This window comes from Pongo abelii, chromosome 3 (assembly GCF_028885655.2).
Source record: "Pongo abelii isolate AG06213 chromosome 3, NHGRI_mPonAbe1-v2.0_pri, whole genome shotgun sequence".
Lineage (NCBI taxonomy): Eukaryota > Metazoa > Chordata > Mammalia > Primates > Hominidae > Pongo > Pongo abelii.
Genome location: NC_071988.2, coordinates 9,408,385 through 9,426,786, shown reverse-complemented (window position 1 = coordinate 9,426,786; position 18,402 = coordinate 9,408,385). Strand labels below are relative to the sequence as shown.

At 41.8% G+C, this 18,402-nt stretch overlaps 1 long non-coding RNA gene across 1 annotated transcript in view; it reads right to left on the bottom strand.

Annotated features, from left to right (window-relative positions):
* Window positions 1-4,399: 4,399 nt before the first annotated feature.
* Window positions 4,400-18,402, bottom strand: part of LOC134761257 (uncharacterized) — a 158,200-nt gene continuing 144,197 nt past the window's right edge. The window contains exons 2-3 of the long non-coding RNA XR_010139601.1: window positions 15,491-15,645; window positions 4,400-7,500 (exon numbers count right to left, since the gene is read on the bottom strand). This is a non-coding gene — a long non-coding RNA (uncharacterized LOC134761257). The remainder of the gene's footprint in view (window positions 7,501-15,490; window positions 15,646-18,402) is intronic.

The following is an 18,402-nucleotide window of genomic DNA, read 5'->3' as shown; positions in this document are numbered from 1 at the left end:
TATGTTAGGACCACTCTTTTCAGTTACTAGGTGTACACAAAAAAAAGTGTTAGGTGCTCCTGTGCGCCAGCACTCTGATAGGTGTTACATGGACCTTATATGATTTTCTCCTTTCAATAGCACTTAAGGAAAATAATCTCCCCAGGATCACCCAGCTAGTGAATGTTAAACTTCTTGAGTCCTGGTTTCTCTACCTATAAAAAGGACAAACAGATTCAACCATTTCCAAACTCACTGCTTTTTCATATAAACCAAGCTAGCCAGGTGCAGTGGCTCACACTTGTAATTGCAGCTGCTCATGAGGTTGAGGTGAATCACTTGAGCTCAGGAGTCTGAGACCAGCCTGGGCAATATAACAAGACGCCATATTTAAAAGATAGAATAACAACCAAGCCACTTTTGGAAGTCTGACTCATGAAACAGACTAAGCTAACCAGCCTTTTCTCCTGGGCATCTAGTTCCAACTCAGTAATTCCCAGACTTTGTAACTACCTAAGCACCAAGTGTTGACCATCTATTCCCACAGGATTCGGGTGGGGGTGAAAAGCAGAAAGGATGGTAAAAACCGAGTATTTAACATTCCCCTAGACTCTTTTTTTACAGAAAGCTATAAATCTTTGGCTGGGCCTAGCTAATGTGTTGTAATAAAAGGAGATGTTGATTCGATTTTTACAATCTGTCATTCCAAGGCCAGAGAAAAACAGGAAAAGAGCTGCTTTTCTTGGAAGGAAGAGAACGTTTGTCAAATTGTTTCTACTTATTTGTATTCACACATCCTGTCTCTCCTAATATCTCACCTGTCAGAGACTAACAGGATAAAAGCGGACAGGTAGAATGGCTTTAAATTATGTGTACTGAGAAAAATAATGAAAAACAGCATGCAAAAGAATCCAAGGAAATTAACATGGTTGCTGCTTAGTTCTCTCTTGCTCCCCATTGTAGGCTGAGGAGGAAGATAACATTTCTATTTAATTCAATCCAAAAATTGTTAGGAAATGGTGATGCAAAGATTATGACATGGCCCTCAAGGAATTCAGAATAGATGAGAAGGTAAGTCTGATACATATGCTAAGAGCAATGAGGGTGATGAGTCTAGGGTAACAGATGCAGACTCCCCCACCCGAGGATGCCTTTGGAAGAGATGATATCTCAGCCAAGTCAGAGGTTGTGCAGCAGTGAGCCAGCAAAATGAATAGTGGGACAAAGTCAGCAATAAGAGCATTCTAGGCAAAGGAAATACAAACAACAAAAAAATGTCCAACATCTACCAGGCCTTGCTGCCTTCTGATACTGTCTTAAGTGCTTTTCATGCAATCTTAACTCTGATGATACTGTGCTCAATGAAACCACTACTATCAGCATCCCTATTTTTCAAATATAACAATAAGGCTGTAAAAGTTAAGTAGCTTGCCCAAGCAGTAGGTGGTACACATCAGAATGAGGATTTGAACTCAAGTCAGTATGATTCTAAAGCCTCATTTTTTAATAGCACCAAGCTACACTGCTCTCCCAAAGTGATGAGCAAAGGTACCAAATGTGGGTGACAGCATATCACCAGTGGGTAATGACTACAAAGAGTGCTGTTTCCAGATGGTAATGTGGGAAGCAGAGAGCAGCTAAAGATCACATGAAACTTTTTTTTTTTTTGAGATGGAGTTTTGCTCTTGTTGCCCAGGCTGGAGTGCAGTGGCACAATCTCAGCTCACTGCAACCTCTGCCTTCTGGGTTCAAGTGATTCTAGCTGGGATTACAGGCGCCCACCACCACACCCAGCTAATTTTTGTATTTTTAGTAGAGACGGGGTTTCACCATGTTGGCCAGGCTGGTCTCAAACTCCTGACCTCAGGCGACCCACCTGCCTCGGCCTCCCAAAATGCTGGGATTACAGGCATGAGCCACCACGCCAGGCCACATGAAACATTTTGTGTACCATGTGAAGAGATTGAATGTTATCCTGGGGTAACAGGATCTCGAAAGACGTTTAAACAGATAAATGCCATGGCCAGATGTGTTTTATATAAATTTATTCTCTTTGGTCTCATACCACAGTAACATGAGAGGAACAAGATCAGAGACAAAAAGACTAGTAAGATCTAATGGTAACCCAGGAAGGAGAGTGTATGAATTAGGATGGTGGGAGCTCAGATGGAGAAGAGTAAGACAATTTGAGAAATACTAAAGAACAATAGGACTGGTGGATATAATGGGTGTAGGCATAATGGAAGAGGAGGAGGAGGAAGAGTTAAGGATGACTCCAGGTTTTCTGTTGGAATGACTAAGTGAACATTAGTACCTCCACCTGGAACAAGAGCACAAGGAGAACTGTTTAGCTTGAGTTCAGATAATGCAACAGATTCTTAATTACATAAACTAATTTCTGTAAGTTTGTTATGTAAATTACGTAAGCTTGTTTGACTTGGTTTTGAAATGGCTCATGGTTATACCTGTTACAGCTGGATTCCAGGACTCAACTATAATCAGAATTTTTCTTTCATTCTCTCAGCTAGAATTTCCTTTTGTAGCACCCTTGGGCTCACTCTTTATGGTGGTGATAACAATTGACACGCTTTATTTTCCAATCAACAAGCTTCCGACCTGACAAGCTGAAGAGGCTTGGCTTTTAGCAACCACATCAACTCTTGGGAAGGAACTTGAACAGCCCCCACTGGGCTCACATATCTGCCCCCTGGAAAATCACTGAGTGGATGGGAAGAGATAATCTGAAAAGTGATTCTAGATTATATGTCCTTCCTGCTGGTGGGAGGAAGTACGGTCAGGGAAACCTCTGAAAGGAAGAGCAGTTCCATTACCAAAATAGATTTGTCTAGTGAATAGGCCAAAGCACAGAAACCCACTCCATGGGAAAACATTCCATCTGATTATATGACTGCAGAACATGGAGGGACAGGACGAGGTTGAAGGTCAACACTTGAAGTCATCAGCCACCCTTGAAGTTAAAACTGAAGGACAGTATAGATAAGATTGAGTCCAGGATAAGATTGATCCATAGATCAGAGAATACCACCCTTTAAGACAGGAAGAGGAACAGAAACTAGAGCGAAACAGAGGAGAATAACGTGCCAAAGAATGTATGAGCATTGTCTCATTTAACTTCACCAATACAGCCCTATAAGGAGAGCATAAGAGTTTTTTTTTTTTCCATTTTAACAGTAAAATTACTTTGAATCTGAGTTATTATTCTTGCTCATCATCAAATCTGCTAAGTGATAGAGCTGGGATTGGAATCTTTTCTTGTGAGACTCCAACTCCATTCTACTAGAAAGATAACATATTCCCCACCAAGGACATAAGATGTATACTGTTTCCAGATGTTTTCTCCTAGCACGTGGGAGAATTTATTTTTAAAACACATATTTTCTTCTTGGCAGTAAATAGCATCTTTGCTCCACAAAGAAACCAAATTAAAAACAGTTCTGATCCTCATGCTTCAGAAGAATTTATACTTACTCAAGCATTCTCAGTCTGTCCTCGATTACATGGGTCTCAGTTATAGACTTGAGAAAACAGAAATATAGAATGCAAGCACTATTAAGATAATTAGAAATAATCTAGTAAAGGATCCAGTGATGGACTTCAGTGGGATCTATTTAGAAACCCTTGAAATTGAATGCAAAATATTTGTGCTCAATAGATTTTTTTTCTGGGAAGAGTCTCTATTCTTTGAATTCTCGAAAGTGTATGAGTCCAAGTACCCTCACTTTGCAGATATGGAGATTAGTCATTTATATTCCATGGGCCTCCAACTCATACCATGAGGCCTTGATAGAATCAGGTCTGGACCTTAGGTCTCTTGGTTCCCAGAGCATGACACTCTCAGGAAGCCTCTGCCTGTAAGTATCCTATTAAGTGCCTGAAAGAAAGGTTTCTTGCCCTACGATCACCTATACATTTTTTGACCAGCAAGGGTTCGCCTCTTGTAAACAGTTATTCCTTGAAAAATAAAATTGATATTAAACTGTCACTTACAAGCACAGGGAATATGAGATGTGGACTTGACAACGTTGGCAGCTGGGAACTGCACAGAAAACCAGGGCTCTGTTGCCTTCCTACGCCCTACTCCTCACCACGTCCAGGAGGAGGAGGAAAGAGGGCCTTAGGTATGAGAATCCACATCTCCTGAGCACCCAGGGGAGAATAAGCTTAGGAAGATCTTGGTTTGGGTTTCCAGAATGAGAGCCTGTGATGAGGATGTGTAAGTTGTTTATTAAAGATGTGCTCCCAAACAAAACTGAGAAAGAAAACAAGGCAGGGGCAGAAGTCAGGGAAGGATGTGATGTCAGAGTCCTCTGGAGTGTGGCAACAGCCCGATCTGGACAGCTTTTGTTGAAAGAACCTTAAAGTAATCAACTCATTTTTTAAATATTTGAAAAATTTATTCTAACAAAAGTATAAAGTATGGAAAATTAGTGTATTTGAATCATTTCAGAGAGTACAGCAAGCTTCACACTAGCAGATTTCAGATTTTAGCACCTTTGAAAAGAAATATTCAGAGTTAAGACAAGTGGCAATGCAGGCTGCAGGTGACCTACAGGGATACTCATCTGACTTCAGTGCAGTTCACATCACAGTGCAGTCATCTGGTTTTTCAGAGTGCCACAAAACACACTTAAAGAGAACGAGAAAGGAGTTCATTGAATTCATGGCTGGTGGTTAGAAGATGAACTAGAGACAAAAACAGAAAAGTTATAGGATGGACTGGGAGGTCAAATAGACAGTCCAAAGGCGCCGACAATGCAGTACATGGTCTTATTCTCCCATCGCACAGTGTAGCTCCCGTCAGTAGAGCTGTCCCAGAAGCAGGAACTTGCCGTGTATGATCCAGCTCCATTCTTTTGAATAATTACACAGGTCACAATGTATTTAAACGGTTTTCCCAGCTTGGGGAGTTGGCTTAAAGTTTGTTCTACATCTGTGGTCCACTGGTTCACTTTGCTGTGTTGATAAGCATTACCACCAATTGCGATTTTTTTTCCTTTTTCTTTTTTTTTTTTTTTTTGACAGTCTTGCTCTGTCACCCAGGCTGGAGTGCAATGGCTCAATCTCGGCTCACTGCAACCTCCGCCTCCCAGGTTCAAGCGATTCTCCTGCCTCAGCCTCCCTATGAGTAGCTGGGACTACAAGTGCCCACCACCAAGCCTGGCTAATTTTTGTATTTTTAGTAGAGATGGCGTTTCACCGTGTTGGCCAGGCTGGTCTCGAACTCCTGACCTTGTGAGCCGCCTGCCTTGGCCTCCCAAAGTGCTGGGATTACAGGCGTGAGCCACCGCGCCCGGCCCCAATTATACTTTTTATAGCCTCTTTTACAGTGTTGCTCACTTCAAAAATAAAGGCAGTCTCCACAGCCTGATAGTCTCCCATCTTTCCTCCAGGGAATAGCCTCTGCTTCCCCTAGTGGTGCCACGCAGGCACACTCAGGCTGCGCCCCACATCTGCCACGCCTCCCTCCGTAGCCGGACACGCACGGCACGGCACGCAGGGCACGGCACGCACGCCTGCCCCACCCACACCCAGCTCCCAGGCCCTGCGGCCCCGCCCACGCCCAGCTCTTTTTTTTTTTTTTTTTTTTTCACTTGGCGTTACATTTATTCATCTCCTTTCATCCTTAGAGCAAAACTCTGTAGTGGGTGCTGTTTTTTTTGTTTGTTTGTTTTTCGTTTTCCACGAAGTCTCGCTCTTGTCCCCCAGGCTGGAGTACAATGGTGCGATCTCCCCTCACTGCAACCTCCGCCTCCAGGGTTCAAGCGATTCTCCTGCCTCAGGCTCCAGAATAGCTGGGATTACAGGCGCCTGCCACCACGCCCGGCTAACTTTTGTATGTTTAGTAGAGACGGGGTTTCACCATGTTGGCCAGGCTGATCTCGAACTCTTGACCTCAGGTGATCCGCCCGCCTCGGCCTCCCAAAGTGCTAGGACTACAGGCGTGAGCCACCGCGCCAGACCAGTGGGTGCTATTATTTATCTCCACTTTCCAAATGAGAGTAGCAGAGAAAGATGATTGAGATTTACAAAGAGTTGAGAATCCAGCCTGGCTACAGGATGCTAAGCAGAGCAGGGCGTTATGGCCCCAGGAGACCTGGTTCCAGCTGGGTTCTTTCCTAAGCCACAAAACCACCAAAAGCAGCATATCCTCTAAGATGAACACCCACAAATGCCCAGGGAAAATGTTCCAGGTGGTCGAGAACTCAATTCCTAATGAAAGCTTGGAAAATGAACTATGCGTCGGTCTGGTCATCCAGAAATAGGATTAATATTTTACTACTGGCAGGGTGCAGTGGCTCACGCCTATAATCCCAACACTTTGGAAGGACAAGACAGGAGGATGGCTTAAACCCAGGAGTTAGAGACCAGCCTGAGCAACATAGTGAGACTCCATCTCTAACAATCAATCAATCAATCAATAGCCGGGCATGGTGGTGCATGCCCTGTAGTCCCAGCTACTGGGGAGGCTCAGGTGGGAGGACCCCTTGAGCCTGGGGGGATGAGGCTGCAGTGAGCCATGGCTGTGCCACTATGCTCCAGCCTGGGCAACAGATCGAGAGCCTGTTGTCCCTTAGAAGTTTGTTTACTACATAGCACTGAGCAAGCCACATCAGTATTCTCTTGATGTCCACAAACAGATGGATATGGATTAGTCAAGGTTTACTGAGTACATTTCCTTACTTCAGCTTTTCAGGAATAAAGGGACACGATCAGGATTCACAGTGGGAAGTGCTGATGCTTACGTGGGTTAAATTCCACCATTCAGTCCCCGGGCTTTTTCATAAGTTTGTTGTTGGTGCTGCTACTGTTTTAAACTGTTTCTCAGGTCTCCAATCTTCCTCCTCCTGTATACCATGGCTAAAGTCATCTCTCCAAAATACCCCTAACCTACAACCCATTACTGGCTCGATTGGGTAAAGTCTTGGCTCTTTACTGTGACCCACCAGACCATTGCATTGTAATCTTGCATTCCCATAGTCTCATCTTTCTCCTTACTTTTGTAATATTTTCCAAGCTTTTAATTTTGACATGGTATTAGAACTACAGAAACATTACATCGATAGTATAATAAATGCTATATAGCTTTTGCCCAGATTCACCAGTTGTTTACCTTTCCCCTTTTTTCTATGTAAATGTATATTCATATTCACATATAAAGACAAATAGGGACACACATACACATTTTTTCTAAACCACTTGAGATTAAGCTTAAAACATCAAAACCTTTTACCGAAGAATAGGAATGTTCTCTTATATAACCACAGTACAATTAGGAAACCCGAGGAAGTTAGTACTGATATTATCTAATTCATAGTTTTTAATCAAATGTCCATCAATTGTCTCAATGTCTGCTCTAGCTCCCCTTACCCCCAGCTCAGCGAAGGATCCAGTACAGAATCATGTTGTGTGGTTGTCATGTCTTTAATCTGGAACAGTTCCTCATTCTTCTTTTGATAATTTTGAAGAGTAAAGGTCACCTTTTTTTATTTGGTAGAAAATCTGTCAAAGTAAAAAAAAAAAAAAAGACACTTGGGTTTGTGTGAGTTTTCTTCATGATTTGATTCAGGTTATGTATGGCAGGATTCCACCAGAAGTGATGGTGTGTCCTTCTTGGTGCCTCTGATCAGAAGGCTCATGACATTCATTTGTTCCAAAATTGCTAGTGTTAACTTTGATCATTTGTTTGGGTGGTGTATTAGGTTTCTCCATTTTAAAGTTACTATTTTCCTGTTTGTAATCAACAGGCAATTTGTAAGGGGCACTTTGAGACTGTGTAACTATCTCAAACTTCTGTCCACAGCATCCAATGCTCATTTTTGAACTCCATCCTTTCTTCTGTATTTAGGTGTTATTCTATTGTTAAAAAAAAAAAAAAAAGCTTCTCCCTGTTTATGTATTTACTCAATTATTTATATATACAGAAATGCATGGATTCATGTTTTTTTTTTTAATCATGTACCCAGTGTGTCCTCTATATCCATGGGAACTTGATCTGTGGTTGACTGAATCCACAGATGTGGAAACCAAGGATACAGAGGGCCTACTGGGGGACTTAGGCATCTGGGGGATTTTGGCATCCATGGGGAGTCATAGAACCCAATACCCCGCAAAAACCAAGAGACGACTGTTATTCATTACTGCCATCATTTATTTTGCCATTAAAATGTTCAGAGATTTGTCCAATGGGACCTTCCTCAAGATGGCCTGCATGTGCTTTTGATATATCCCTGTCGTTCTTTGAGCACTTCATTACTTTCTGGACAAGTGGCCCCAGGCTCATCTTGTCCCTGTCTTCATCCTGAAATTGGCCTCTTCTCCAACATTACAGGCTTCCTTTCAGTTGGGAATGACATTTAGAAACCAAGATAAGGGCACCAGGTGGGCTGATCATTTGTTTAGGTGGTATCTGTTAGGTTGCTCCACTTTAAAGCTACTATTTTTCCCTTTATAATCAATAAGAACTTATAGGGGACACTTTGAGACTGTATAACTATCTCAAACTTTAATTCCCAGGAACCACTGCTGATTTTGAACTCTATTCCTTCTATATTAGGTGTTACTCTATTGTTAAAAAAAAAAAAGGGCTTTCATTTCTCCCCATTCATGCATTTGTAGGCCCTCTGAGTAGGAGGAACACACACACACATACATATGTGCACACACACTGAAATTTGAGACCCATTGCCCTAGAACAAAGATAGGAAAACTTAGAGAACAAATAGTTCTTTATTTACAAAAATGGGCAGCTGACCCACAGGTCACGCATGCTGATCCTGCTCTAGCACCATGAGATTTTCCAGTCATGTGGCAGAGCCACTTGGAGCTGTAGCTTAATCTGCTGCACATTGCTTTCTTGTTCTTGGCCCCGCAAAACTGGCAGCCTTCAGAGTCAACCCAGTTAGTGGATGACAGCAATATTCCCAAGCATGATATATGATCTTTCCGAATCAGAAGGGCTTCCTAGTTCCTTTGATTTACAATAGGAAGTACATGTAAGATGCAATAACCACTGTTCCCCTAAAAACTCACCAATTTGGCCGGCTGCTGAAATTCTGTAGGGATTTCGTCCACCCACTGGTGCACATATACCTTATTAAGGCTTCCAACATTCTCACTGTTTTCTTCTTTTTACGTCAGATCTTCATGATATCATCAATATAATGGATGAGCATAATAGTCTGTGTCATATCCAGATGATAGAACAGCCACTAAACTATATTGCTGGAGAAAGCATTAGAGAGAGTACAATTTCCTGGGACAAGACCCTGATTGTGTACCACTGTCTATCCCAGGCAGAGGCAAAAACTTTTGATCCTCCCTTCTGATGGGATTGAAAAGAATGCATTCACCAAATCAATGATCACATACTAAGTAGCAGAAGCTATGTCATAATTATCTGTGATAATTATGAAACCACAATAATTATAATTAGGCTACCACGTGATGGAGTTGACGGTAGTTATATCAATCTTGAGCCATGTGGTTTTTTTTCAGGAGCCAGACTGGCAAATGAAATGGAGATGTAATGGGGAGCAGCAACCCTATCTCCTTAAAATCTTTGAGCTCAGCACTCCAGTGACACTCCTTGCCATTCCACCCTACATAATATATTGCTGTATATTTACTGTCTTGGCCTGGAGGTTGGGTAACTTCAGAGGGTTCCACTTAGCTGTTCCGATTACATAGGTGTACTCCACAGTTCAAGGACTTAGTGTGAGTGTTCTGCCAGTTACTAGGTATATCCATCCTGATCAATGCACTCAGGGATCAGAAGAATCAACACAGGTGAGTCCATGAACACACTGACGCCCTGTGAAATGGATTTAGGCCAGGACTCTGTTTGCCACCTGGCCTCTATCTACCTCTTCCAATCTAAGAAGGAAGCATGAAGGCATGTTAGCCCTCATGTTTTAGCATCCTCTTAGTCCCTATATCCAACTGCCCTTGAAAGATATGGGTATTTCCCTTCCCCCATTGTACAGATATGTTGATAAAAGGCTGTAAGTTCCTATGAGGAAGGACTGGGAAATTAACTAGTGAATACACTTGATGTCCTATTGCAGGGTCTTTCCTCAAGGAGATTCAGGCTTCTGTTGAATCAATGGCTCTGTTCTGGAAATTAAGAATCATGGTTTTTCACTGGGAAGGCTGATGTCAGTCTGAGTATTAATGAATCTATTTGTACTTTTTGTTGGCTGTCCATCGACCTTGCGCCTAACAACTCAGTGGTGTATTAACTATCACTGTAGATTCCTACAGGTGAGGCCTCCTGGTTGTGATTCTGTCCTTGTTGCCTATTTCTACATGTGTCCACCTTGCCTCTGACAGTTTATGCTGCCACCAGGCCCTCCTACTCCTAAAACCTATCCTTCTTCTTAACACTAAGCTGCCGGGTGCTAGAACAGCCTCCTGGACTGTCTGTCAATCTTGGCCACAGGGCATATCTGAGTTCCCTAGAAAATTACTTAACTATGTGCTTCTCAAAGTGAGACTAAATCAAGTAAGAATAGAACAAAGGCAGGATGAGGGAAATCCCTGGGCGTGGTGAAGGGTGGAAGCCCTGGAAGACATCTGTAATGCACTTATCCCCATGCTTGCATCAGGGAGGGCAAGCCACTTTTCCCAAGCCTTAGCATACCTTGAACTAAACTCACTTAAGTCCTATTTTCTACCACCACATTGCACTGACACTCTCTGAAAAGCTTGGAATTTTCCCCACAACTGACTTTAATTCTGAACTCTCTCAAGCAACTTAGACATTCTGGCCTGAACTGCCAGCTATCACCTCTTGAGCCTCATTGTTTGAGAAGCAAGGCACATGGCTGTGCTCAGTAAGAAATGCATCTGGCAATTTTAGCGACATACCACACCTACTGGATGTAGTCAAGGTAGGGCTGCAAGATAAACACAGGAGGTTCAGTTAAATCTGAATTTCAGATCAACTACTTTTTCTAGTATGTTCTAAATAAGTACATTCTAAATATTGCATGGGACATCGTCTATCAAAGAAAAACTTCATTCTTTATCTGAAGTTCAGACTTACCTGAACATCTGTATTTTTTTTTTTCATGGGACATGGTCTATCAAAGAAAAACTTCATTCTTTATCTGAAGTTCAGACTTACCTGAGCATCTATTTTTTTTTTTTTTTTTTGAGATGGAGTCTCACTCTGTTGCCCAGGCTGGAGTGCAGTGGCACGATCTCTGCTCACTGCAACCTCTGCCTCCTGGGTTCAAGCGATTCTCCTCCCTCAGCCTCCTGAGTAGCTGGGATTACAGGCACACACCACCACACCCGGCTAATTTTTGTATTTTTAGTAGAGACGGAGTTTCACCGTGTTGGTCAGGCTGGTTTCGAACTCCTGACCTCGTGATCCACCCACCTTGGCCTCCCAAAGTGCTGGGATTATAGGCATGAGCCACCATGCCCAACTGAGCATCTGTATTTTTATTTGCTAACTCTAGAAACCCAAATTGGGAGTGGCTTCAGTACACACAGTTTTGAGGCAAACAAGCAACATTGAAGCAAACAAGCAACATTGAAGCAAACAAACAACATTGAAGCAAACAGTTTTGTCAGAGGCATTTCAACCAGAGCAACTCCATCTTAAATAGGAGCTGGGTAAAATAAGGCTGAGACCTACTGGCTGCATTCCCAGATGGATAAGGTTAAGGCATTCTAAGTCACAGGATAAGATAGGAGGTTGGCACAAGATACAGGTCATAAAGACCTCGCTGATATTGCGGTAAAGAAGCTGGCCAAAACCCAGCAAAACCAAGATGGCAACAAGAGTGACCCCTGGTCGTCCTTACTACTACACTGTGTGTGTTGCCAGATTCTGTACAAATTTGGTATACAGCTTAACATGCAAAGAACAGTTATAGCTCCCCACCCCCACCATCCCCAAAAGAAGATAAGTTTGGTTTTCTATGGTTCATATAGCCCCTAAGCAATGGAAATGTGGGACAAGATCCCATGCATTTACATTCCAGTCATGTTAGGGTTCCTGAGAGAAACAGAACCAATAGAATATAGATAGATGGCTGCTAGATATATGAATACATATACAGAAAGATGAGAGATTGACTCACAGTTGTAGAGACCAAGAAGTCCCATGATCTGCCATCTGCAGCCTGGAGCCCTAGGAAAGCCAGTGGTGATTCAGCTTGGGTTCAAAAGCCTCAGAACCAAAGGAGCCACTGACTGAGCAAAGAAGGTGGATATCCCAGTACAAGAAGAGAACAAATTTGCTTTTCCTCTTTTTGTTCTATTCAAGCTCTCACGAAATTAGATAATGCCAACCCACATTGGTGAGGATGATCTTTATTCAGTCTACTGGTTCAAATGCTAATCTCTTCCAGAAAGATCTTACAAGTAACATCCAACTGGCCACCTGGGTATCTCTTAGCCTTAGCAATTAATCATCACACTAGTTCTGTCATTCATTGGCCACATGACCTTGAATACACTTAGCCCCTCTCTGTGCCTGTTTCCTCACCTATAAAATGGGAATATTAAAAGTTCCCACCTCATGGAGTTGATATAAAAATTAAACGAGTTAATACATGTAACACACAGAGCTACACCTGGTCCATAAAGTCTCATTGAAAGGTAGCTGTTACTGTTGTTGTTCTGTGTTTACACTCTGCTGAAATTGAAAAATCTCATCACCTGACTCCTTTCACTTCCTTGCTTCAAATCTATTTGGGAGAATGGGGCTAATATGGAGTTTATTCCAAAGGTGCTAGTGAATTTTTAATCAACTTCCTTTATTTCTTCCCAGTCTGAGTTTCAACAGCAGCAGCTAATATTTGTTATGTACTGACAGATACTGTCCTAAAAACAAGACATAGCTCATTTTGCTAAATCTCGCAACAATCTAAGAGGTTTCCACCATTATTTATTTTTATTATTATTATTGTTATTGTACTTTAAGTTTTAGGGTACATGTGCACAATGTGCAGGTTAGTTACATATGTATACATGTGCCATGTTGGTGTGCTGCACCCATTAACTCGTCATTTAGCATTAGGTATATCTCCTAATGCTATCCCTCCCCCCTCCCCCCACCCCACAACAGTCCCCAGCGTGTGATGTTCCCCTTCCTGTGTCCATGTTTTCTCATTGTTCAATTCCCACCTATGAGTGAGAACATGCGGTGTTTGGTTTTTTGTCCTTGCAATAGTTTACTGAGAATGATGATTTCCAATTTCATCCATGTCCCTACAAAGGACGTGAACTCATCATTTTTTATGGCTGCATAGTATTCCATGGTGTATATGTACCACATTTTCTTAATTCAGTCTATCATTGTTGGACATTTGGGTTGGTTCCAAGTCTTTGCTATTGTGAATAGTGCCACAATAAACATACGTGTGCATGTGTCTTTATAGCAGCATGATTTGTAGTCCTTTGGGTATATACCCAGTAACGGGATGGCTGGGTCAAATGGTATTTCTAGTTCTACATCCCTGAGGAATCACCACACTGACTTCCACAATGGTTGAACTAGTTTACAGTCCCACCAACAGTGTCAAAGTGTTCCTATTTCTCCACATCCTCTCCAGCACCTGTTGTTTCCTGACTTTTTAATGATTGCCATTCTAACTGGTGTGAGATGGTATCTCATTGTGGTTTTGATTTGCATTTCTCTGATGGCCAGTGATGGTGAGCATTTTTTCATGTGTTTTTTGGCTGCATAAATGTCTTCTTTTGAGAAGTGTCTGTTCATGTCCTTCACCCACTTTTTGATGGGGTTGTTTTTTTCTTGTAAATTTGTTTGAGTTCATTGTAGATTCTGGCTATTAGCCCTTTGTCAGATGAGTAGGTTGTGAAAATTTTCTCCCATTTTGCATATCTACAACTATCTGATCTTTGACAAACCTGAGAAAAACAAGCAATGGGGAAAGGATTCCCTATTTAATAAATGGTGCTGGGAAAACTGGCTAGCCATATGTAGAAAGCTGAAACTGGATCCCTCCATTACACCTTGCACAAAAATTAATTCAAGATGGATTAAAGACTTAAACGTTAGACCTAAAACCATAAAAACCCTAGAAGAAAACCTAGGCAATACCATTCAGGACATAGGCATGGGCAAGGACTTCATGTCTAAAATACCAAAAGCAATGGCAACAAAAGCCAAAATTGACAAATGGGATCTAATTAAACTAAAGAGCTTCTGCACAGCAAAAGAAACTACCATCAGAGTGAACAGGTGTCCACCATTATTATCCCAATGTTATACATGCCAGGACTTCGCCTCGGCACCCAGCTGGGAAGTGGGCATGCTCAGGGTTGCCTCCAGGCCTGTGTTTCCCCCAGGGCTGCTAACTATGATCCTACTATTAGTTCTCCTCATACCATCCCTTCCTTTTACCATGAGGCTTATTCAAATCCCACCTGACCTGTAAAGTTGAGCTCTACCCTTTCATATAAGTCAGAGTGGCCTCTGCAAGGCTATTTTGACCTTTTTGTTTTTATATTCTGCGTCTAAGTGAGGTCAAAGGGACAAGAAATAAAGCAAGCAAACTTTTGTTATTTTGTTATTTTGAAGGAAACGCCTTCCTCCTGGAAATCTAATACCTCCTATTTCCCAGATCTGTGCAGCAGATGGCAGTGTTCAATTAGTCAAAATAAAGTTCTAGCCTATGGACTTGCTGTTTAGTTCTAAATTGCTCCATGACCCCTCAGTGCTTCCTGGTGGTACTTTATAAACTGTCAGCTATTTTAAATAGTATCACTGTATTATGAAAGGCACCCAGAGTGCCAGGGGAGACGTGACTTAACTTCACAGTAGTGACAGGAAACTCAAAGTCGAGTGCAATATGAAAGTCGCAGAGGCAGTAAGTAGCTGACCCAGAACCCACGTCTTCTGGGTTCAGTGTTAGCGCATCACACCTCTGTGAATTAAAGGAGTTTTAAAGATGATGGGGATGTTTATTTCAATCTTCCTCCTACATGAGAAACTCTTGTCCACTGGGCCACGCCCCTGTCCAGCCTTCCGCCCTACCTCCCATTATATGTTCTGTGTTGCTATACTATCTCAAAACAACGATTCTAAAACTAGTTTAATGACGATAGGTGTATTCAAGCAGAAAATATAAAGGAGGGGGAAATTAAGTCCTGTGATATCAGTCTCTCTAGGCATTAACCCAACAGGGTTATTTTTTGAGAGCTTTTATGAAATCAATTCTATTTATCTATTGGTAATTTAGCAATATCCTTTTGCACTTTTAAGTGGTTGCTCTAGGAGTGACACTATCTATCCTTAACTTTTTACGATCTACTTAGAGTTGATATTTAGGCCCATTACAAAATATGTAGAAATCTTGTAAATATGTATTCATTTATCCACCACTACCTTTTTTGCTATATTTATTATGTGTATAATATCAACGTACATTATAAACCTCATAGGACAGTAATAATTTTTGCTTTAAAGAGTACTGTCAATTAAGAATAACAATCTAATTACCCATATACTTACCATTTCCAATGATGCCATTCTTTCCTGAAGATTCAAGTTTTCCTCTGATATTCTTTCCCTTCAACCTGAAGAAAGTACGCTGGCATTTCTTGTAGTGTGGCGATGCCGACAACAAATTCTCAGTTCTCTTTTATCTGATAATGTCCTTATTTCATCTGGAAGGACAATTCTGCTAGATATGGAATTCTGGATTGACAGTTGTTTTTTCAACACTTTAAAACACTGTTTACTTCTCTTTTGGCCCCCATAGTTTCTGATTAGAAGTTGGTAGTAGTTATAATTATTGCTCCCTATATATTGCATGTTTTTCTCTGTATGATTACATCTATCCTTGGCGTTCCCCAGTCTAAGGTGTGCATCGACATGATTTTCATGTGTTTATCCTACTTAGGGTTTGCTGAGCTTCTTAGATCTGTACATTTATATCTTTCCCTACATTTGAAAATGTTTCTGTTGTCATTTCTTCAAATATTTTTACCTACAATTCTCTTTCTCTTTAGGACTCCTGTTACCTAGATATTAGCTTTTTCAATATTGTTCCACAAGTTCCCGAGGCTCTTCATTTTTTCAATATTTTTCCCTGTTCTTCAGATTGGATAAATTCTATCATTCTATCCTAGAAGCTATCAACTCTTATTGCTTACAGGAGTTTTCTTTTTCTCTGGAAGCTTTATCATGTCTTTAATTCTATGGAAAAGTCTTGACCCCTTGACCCATCATGGGCCCAGGCCATTATGCTGCTGTCAGGAGCTATTTCCAAAGACCTCATTGACTAATATCAGGAGAAAACCAAACCAAGTACCAAATTAATACATAGCAGAAGCTATTCACAAACTTAAAGATGACCTACGAGTTCATTCTCAAGGAGATCACAGTCATGACTGCAGCAGTCTCCCAATTACAGAGCCTCTCAAGTGCCTTATTTCCGCTGGGCAGTGAAAAAGCCAACCTTGAGTTCACATAATCTACTATACTTGCCACCTCTTCATTTAAATGGTCTCTTTACCTAGCTCAGTTGCTGCTTTGATAACTCAGCGAATTCTCACTCTTACAGAGTTTGACCTCTTCTTGAAGTTCTCCAAAAGAGAATCTGAAGACTCCAATGAAATGTCCATAAGATCCTGGTGATGGGGATGGGAGACACAAGATCTTTGCACCCTCCATGGTCTTGCTCTGGATTCTCCCCTTACAACAGAGTAGTAGGACTGGGCTGCTCCCTGGACTCAGAAGAGTGATTCATCCAGTTTAGATTTTGGGGAGAATATATGGTTCCAGAAATGTTCTGTTTGAAGGCGCCTGTAACTAATGGCATTCCACTTCTCATTGAGCCTCTGTCAGCCCACTTTCTAAGCATTTTAGTGCCCCATTATTGCCAAGCATTCTCTCAAGCTCACCCATTTCCTACCTTTAGCCATCACTTAGCATTATATGAGAAGTAGGTGCATGCGATGTTTCTTCTAGTGTTTATAGCCTATGCTAGAACTCTTATGGAGGTGAGTCACTTCTAGTGGTCCTCCTTTTAGGTCCCTGATCAATCTGTCCCAGTTATTCTCCACTACCCCTGAGTCCATGTATATTCTTACTTCAGGCCGCTTATGTCTTTAACCAGGTATATCACCCAATTCTCTGCTCCACTGTTTTTCAGGCCACCTCTGAGCAGGTGTCTCAGGGCTGCAGAAGTCTATTTGTCATTGGTACCCACATACTAAGCCAACATATCCAAAGGCTAAGCTTTTTTTTCCTCTATTAGCTGGTTACAGGGAATCCCTCCCCACCCCAGTCCCCAGAGAGCTGTATGAGCTACTCTGTGGACTATTAAAAGGAATTATACTGGAAGGAGAACTCCTGACACTGCCTCATCAGCAAACTGTGGTTGCTAGTCCACATTCTCTAGAGTCAATACGAAATGTGGCCTATCAAAGTCTTGTGAGCCTGGAAGTAAGAGAATCTAACAAGATCCCTAGAGATCATAGCAGGCTACATGGTCATTTCAAGTACCATGATGCCATGTACCATGCTCAGTTTCTACCAGCATTTGGCTTAGAGCAACTCATGCATTGGCATAAAAGGCAAGCACTGGGGATGGGTTCAGGTACTGTTAGTTTACATCTGCATGCCTTCAAATAAAACTAACGCAATAACCAGAACACAACACAGGTGAGGTAGAGCGGATCTGAAGTGGCTAAGTAGTTTCTGGTCCATAGGATTATTGAAGTTAGAACTCAGGGATTGGGTTAAATAACATTAAATAAGGCTGAGAGAAATAGTGAACTAGAAGATGGAGCTGAAGAAATTGCAGTGTAAAGACAGATGGAAACAGAAAAGAGACTTTGGGAAACACAGAAGACTGAGTAAGAATGTCTTTAAATGTCTATTTGGAGTTAGAGAAAAACAGCTTAAAACACAGGGCAAAGGAAATACTATTTGAGGCTGAAGAGATAATTATCGAAAATTAGCAAAACTAAAGACAAACAAAACACCAATCCAGACTTGTGAAGCTTAACCAAATCCCAAACCAAATAAAAAAATAGAAATTAGCGGGCTGAGTGCAGTGGCTCATGCCTGTAATCCCAGCACTTTGGAAGGCCGAGGTGGGCGGATCATGAGGTCAGGAGTTCGAAACCAGCCTGACCAACATGGTGAAACCCCATCTCTACTAAAAATACAAAAATCAGCCTGGCATGATGGTGTGTGCCTGTAATCCCAGCTACTCAGGAGGCTGAGGCAGGAGAATTGCTTGAACTTGGGAGGCAGAGGTTGCAGTGAGCCAAGATCATGCCACTGCACTCCAGCCTGAGCAACAGAGCGAGACTCCATCTCAAGAAAAAAAAAAAAAAAAAAAAAAAGGAAATTAGCTACCAAGACATATCCTAATGAAACTGTAAAGACAAAGGCATGATCTTGAAAGCAGC